At 38.5% G+C, this 6,598-nt stretch overlaps 1 protein-coding gene across 1 annotated transcript in view; it reads left to right on the forward strand.

Annotated features, from left to right (window-relative positions):
* LOC107551707 (receptor-type tyrosine-protein phosphatase F-like) overlaps window positions 1-6,598 on the forward strand; it is a 301,032-nt gene that overhangs the window by 45,949 nt on the left and 248,485 nt on the right. The gene's annotated exons all lie outside the window — the stretch shown is intronic.

Consider the following 6,598-nt stretch of genomic DNA (forward strand, 5'->3'; position numbering starts at 1 on the left):
AAATTATATAAATGATATGTATATGAATTGTATAACTAAAATTAAATAACTGTAATTACAGATTTAGGTTAAATAAAGATGTCAGTCTTTATTTTTCTTCTTTTTAGGAAACAAATCAAAGAAAAAATAAACAAATTCTACTGTTCCTAATATTCTGTATGTTGCTCAAAAACAAAATATATCGTGTTCAGCAGAAAAAACATTTAATTTTTTTACCCAGTCATTTAAAAATAACACATTTTAGAGCTGTAACAACAATACCGTGAAACCGTGATATTTTTGCTTAAGGTTATCATACCATCAAAATCTCATACTGGCCCATGCCTAGTGTATGGTTGTACATACACATATATGTAGTTGTTTTTTTGGTGTTTGGCTTAGTGTTGTAGGGCTGTGCGATATTGAAGAAAAATGCGATATGCGATACCTTGTTAAAAAATGCGATATTCGATATTGCTTAAAGTATGTAAAATCTAAATTATATTTTAAAATATTTAAAAATGAAAATTATGTAACCAATTTGTTTCACATTCTTTCTTGGAAAAGAAAGAATCACTACAACTTCTGAAAGTGACCAGCAGTGTTTTAGACATAAAAAGTAATGTCACAAATCAGAAAATGTCATTTTAACATCAGTGTGAATATACAAACCAAAAAAATGAACGACACTACTTTAATATCATTGTAACTTTGCTTTCCACACACTGTAAGTACTTCTTCATATACCACAGCAATAACTATAGTCTGAGAAAGTTCAAACATGATTAAAGGCAAGTGAACAGTCAGTAAAAAAAAAGAAAGAAAAATAGAAAACACAATTTACAAGCATAGATAATATAAACAGTAGTATTCAGGTACAGAAATGTAATAATTAAGTGTAAAATAACACTGCATAGTGTTCACTGTATGAATTAAATTTAGATTAATCTTTGTTATAGCCGTTTTGTTGTTTGATTAACATTAGTGACATTCAGCAGCACGTATTTATAGGGAGTACATCATGAATTCATCTTCCAAACCGCGTTTTTGTCTTATTCCGAATCACTATGGTACACTTATAATAAGTACTTATATTTGGACTATTGTAGCCTGGTCGGGTCGTCACCGCTGCGGAGTAACACATACCTGCGTGAATCGCCATAGACATAAACTTAGAGAAGTAGCTCCGGTTAGAATGTTCTTCCGCGGGATGTGTGCAGTTCTGTTTATTAACCGCTAGAGCGCCAAAAGTTACATAGTGCTGCTTTAAAACCGACTGCACGCATCCAGTATAATGATACACATCCGATTTCTTTCTCAGCTGTTTACATTCATTTAAAACATAACCGACTGCGTTTACGAGAATGATCGTCGAGACGAGTACTATTGACTAAACATGAGCGAAAGACGAATCAACTCGGTGTTCACGCGCCATCTGAAACGCGTCTCTGTGTGTGTGTGTGTGTGTGTGTGTGTGTGTGTGCATCAAGCAATTCTCTGCTATATGCGTTGAACAAAAATGACCTTTTGCCAAGTTTTGATTTAAGTAGCCTATTATTAAAATGATTCAGATATCACACACCCTTGCGATATGCATATTGCGATATTTACATTTGCGATATTTCGATATATCGTGCAGCCCTAGTGTTATGTTAGAATCATTATTATACACTAACACCTTTTGTTCTTTAATATTTTGAATTGTTTTTAGCTTTAATTTTTTTGTTTTTCATTTAAATGTTAAGTTTTGAAATTTTGTTGTATGCATTTGTCATTTTTATTTAATTTCTTTATTTTTAAAATGTGTATAAGTAGTATTTATAAAGTTTTAGCTTTTAGTTTTGGATCTGTTTTTAGTTGTTTTAATACTACAGTTGATTGCTTCTGTTGTCCTAATTTGTAAGTCGCTTTGGATAAAAGCATCTGCTAAATGACTAAATAAATAAATAACATTTTTAAGTCAATCCTCCATCCTGTGTTTAAATGGAAGTTAAAATTAGGAGAAACTCTATTGATAAAAAAGTGTAGTGTCAGGTAGCATATTGGCAGTCCTGCAGTGTTGCTTGACCTCATCTTGCATGAAGTAGGAGAGAAATGATGTTGTCAGTGGATGGGACATAGTTAGATAGAAGACTGAAAAACCTGCCATAAACTAGGGATGAGTCACGATTTTCGAATATTTGATTAGTTGATTTAATTATAGAATATCGAATAGGTTTTGTGATTATTGTCTTAAAATATTTCCCCATGTTTTCTGTGCTGTTGCGGTGGTGACACGTTCATGTAAGCAGAGGGTGGTGTTGCCAATAACACACTTAAAATCTGTCAAAGACAACAGAAGAACACATTGTTTCACGAGCACACTGTAGACTTGCGTGGCATAAAAAAAGGACTTGCGTAGCATATAATGGTTACAGTAACTTGGGACGATACCACGTAAACAGAGTAAGGAGAAATGACTGATTTGATGTTGGCAAATGATTTGCAGCTCCTGAGCACCACTGACAAACATCTAATCTTGTAAAATGTGTGGTAAGTACTGCCGAGTGCTGCTCTGTACGTGTGATCGCCAGGGGGCCCCCCCGAAACACCAGGGGGCCCCCTTGCTCTCAAAGATGGTTTAATTTTTGTTTAGTTTTTGAATTTGGCTAGCGGTTATGAAAACATGAATGATAATTTCTTTTAATGCGGTACACTGTCGCCCTTTCTACATAAAAATCAGTCAAATCATGTAATGTGAATGTCGTAGAGTCTTGCTCGAGACTAAAAAAACGAGTTGAAAGCATACCGAGCCCCAAGCGCCTTCCGCGAGCGTGATTCGAGACTGAGTGAAACACGGACAAATACGTTTCATTCATTCGTTCATAACCACTCATTCTCCACGTCACCCCCCAACACCCGCCCCCGACAAAGTTTTGCATAGGGCCCCCAGAAATCTAGGATCGGCACTGTTTATGCTAGTCCCGTCCTTCGGATGAGACATTAAACCGAGGTCCTGACTCTCTGTGGTCAATAAAAATCCCAGGATGTCTTTCGAAAAGAGTAGAGGTGTAACCCCGGCATCCTGGCCAAATTTGCCCATTGGCCTCTGACCATCATGGCCTCCTAACAATCCCCATATCTGCTGATTGGCTTGATCACTCTGTCTCCTCTCCACCAATAAGCATCCCTCCGTCTCCTCTCCACCAATAAGCTGGTGTGTGGTGGGTGTTCTGGCGCACTATGGCTGCCGTCGCATCATCCAGGTGGATGCTGCACACTGGTGGTGGATGAGGAGATACCCCCTGACAATGTAAAGCGATTTGAGTGCCTAGAAAAGCGCTATATAAATGTAATGAATTATATTATTAATCGATGGACTGTTATGTTAATAAGTGCCGTCATTCGGTTATGTGTATTATATTAATATGTTTCAGCACGTTACAATCATTATATGGCTTGAGTTAAGGTAGCCTACCTTCTGAATTTAAAAGTTAATCATACAGATTGAAAGCGTGAATCCCGTCTCTCTCTGTTTATGGGTATTTGTGCGTGCATGCGGGGGAGGGGTGTGATTTTCGAATAAAAATCGAATAATACCCAGCGATTTTCGAATATTATTTTTGCTTGGAATGCCTATCCCTACCATAAACAAGGATTTGCTAAAGGAACCCATCACCCTGAGGAGAAAAGAAAGAGTCCAGCAATCTTCTCCTCCCCCCTCAAGCTCAACAAAAAGCCTTGGACTCAGTTCATTGTAATGTAGTCTTCAAAAAGTCTGAGAGGAATAAGGGGCCCTCTCTCGCTGAGAGTATCCTTCAGGCAATGCAAGGTATTGTTCTTGCTCTATGACCAGCATTAACACACTAGCTGCTCTCGTCCAGAGAGTGCATTGACAAAAAGCGTTTCAAGTCTATTTCTGTTCATTTTTAATGCCTCAGGATGGGTTTATCAGTATATAGCAGGTTCCAGATGCAGGCTTGTCATTATCGATAATATAGAGCCGTAAAGTAAAGTGGTAGGCCTATATGGATGTTGTTCTCCGAATCAGTTTTTGTACGGGGTCTGGGCTGATGTTGTGGTTCTCCGGGTCTCCATTCATCTTCATTCTTCACGCTGAAAATAGAGCCAAAGTCTGTGTCATTGGTGTGTAGGGTTTGGTGTGGGACCAGCTGAGCGTCTAGACTGAGGGATTGAAAGTCTCAATAGAGAGCAGGAGGTATTAAAGCAATGACAGCAGTGTCTATAAAAGCTTGCCTCAACCATGATTACCAGTGTGGAGACAAGTGCCACTGTTCATAATGTTAACCAAACTGCTGCGCACACTTAGGCCAAACCATCTACTTCTTGCGTCTTTGTGGTTTTTGACAAAAATGGCTGCTATTTTGGAAGGTTTACAGGCCATATGTGCCTCTTTTAGCCATTTAGATGTAGGGCTGGGTGATAAATCGATAACAATAATTATCGCACAATATAGATTTCCTCGATAAATGATAACAAGAGTTCAATAAATGTTTGATATAATGCGGCAAAGGCGGAACGAAAGAGCGCTAGTCATTTGAAGCACGCCACTCGGAGCGTTTATCCGTTCTGATCACAGTTCAAACAGCGGCGCGGCGCAAGCTTCACTAGAGCAGATGTGTTCTCTCACTGATGAGTCTCGCTCACGCGACACTGAACAGCGCTGTGAGATTGTTACGAGTGGGAGCGGGGCCGTCCAGGCCTGGACCTCTTTCGTCTTTCACTGTCGTCACTCCTCCTTTTATCCTTCCGGAGCTCCTCCGTGGGACTCGAGACCGGTGAGTGGTGCAGGTGTCACTCATTATCAATTACTCCACCGGCCTCACTCCGTTCCCACGACTCGGCCCCGCCCCCACTCATCACAGAGATCCAGTGTGAAGTGCTTGAATTCAGCGAGGAACACAAATAACTCAGTTTACACGCAGATTAAAGTAACACTAACTGCATTGGGTGGGTATTTGTGTCGAATTTTATTATATTATTAATGTAGACGTATTAAATATGTTGAAGGAGGAGTAATGGAATATAATTACAGTATTTTTTTTGTGATTAAGCTATAGCGTTTATGCATTTATAAATGTATTTAGACTACTGTTTCTCATAAATACCTACAAGCCATATTAAATTTTTACCATGGTATTGAGGTGCTATATTTGTGGTTTTAACTGTCATTTTAATTATCTAAATGTATGTTATGGAAGACCAGTGGTTAAAAAAACATCTTAAACAGTCAGAATAATTAAATTTCACCATATAAAAATGAGATTGCTACCAATTTTACAGATATTACTGATTTTGATAATGAACATAAATCTACATCCTAACTCAAGCTACTATCAAATGTGTATTTCTAAGAGACAACATTTTTTAATTAAATGTTAATTAAAATGTAATTAATATTATCAGGTAACACAGACTTGTTTCTTGATTTGAAACAATATTACTCATTACTAGAACTAAGAAATAATTTTTTTCTATTAAGATATTTATTTTGTTAAAGACAAATGACTGGAGAAGTGTAAAGAATTCAAAAATTCAAAAAGTGTTTGTCATGTTCTGACCATAAAGAATAGTTGAAAACGTCTCAGGTTACGTATGTAACCCTAGTTCCTCGAGGGAACGAGACGCTGCGTCGAGAACACTAGGGGAACGCCTTCAGTGACCCACGCTCTGAATCACATGTGAAATCAGTCCAATAGCTGAGCGGTACGTCACGGCGGATGACGTCATGAACGGGAAGCTATAAAAGCACGTGCGGCGGAGCCAGCGTCAGCTTCTAGGAATGAAGCAAGCGCCGGCAGGGACGCCGGAAGTATGGCACCGAGACGCAGCGTCTCGTTCCCTCGAGGAACTAGGGTTACATACGTAACCTGAGACGTTCCTCTTCCTTGAAAGAAATAAAAATTTTACATTTATCGTGATAATTATCAATATCGACTGATATAAAAAAATAAAAATATCAAGATCATTTTATGGCTATATTGCCCAGCCCTAGTTAGATATGTCTTTTTTATTTGGTTACATGTCTTGCTAATAGTGATGGAAAGAGTACTAAGAAATTGTACTTAAAGGGGTCCTATTATGCTTTTTCACTTTTTTAATTTTAGTCAGTGTGTAGTGTGTATGTTTGGGCATAAAAAAGATCTAGAAAGTTACAAATCTCAAAGTCCACTCCAAAGGGAGATATTTCGTTTTTTAAAAATCCATTTTCAAGAACTACAGCAAACGGCTTGTTTGGACTACAGCGTTTGGTTTCCGGGCTTTGTGATCTCACAAAGCGGCTCATTAGAATTTCATTACAAATAATTCCCACTTACAGAAATTCGAATGGTTGGGGGGTGGGGAGGGGAGCGGTTGTGGTTAGAACGCTAGGTTGAGTGAGCGCATCAGACGAGACGACGAAGAAGAGCTGCTGTGCAGCGGTTCTCATTTCCAGTCTTCACATACCCCCGCTCTGCACATTTTGTGTGTTTCTCTTATTGCTTCATACGTTTGTTATATTTGACTGTAAGTGCCCTGCGAAGTGGACATAACCAGATATTCCTCCATGGTTCCAGTTTGAAGGGAGCGTATATATTCCATACAAAGGGCATTTAAGTGTGCGAGACGTGAATTTAAA

Source organism: Sinocyclocheilus grahami, unplaced genomic scaffold (assembly GCF_001515645.1).
Source record: "Sinocyclocheilus grahami isolate Dianchi unplaced genomic scaffold, SAMN03320097.WGS_v1.1 scaffold430.1, whole genome shotgun sequence".
In the NCBI taxonomy this organism is placed as follows: Eukaryota; Metazoa; Chordata; class Actinopteri; order Cypriniformes; family Cyprinidae; genus Sinocyclocheilus; species Sinocyclocheilus grahami.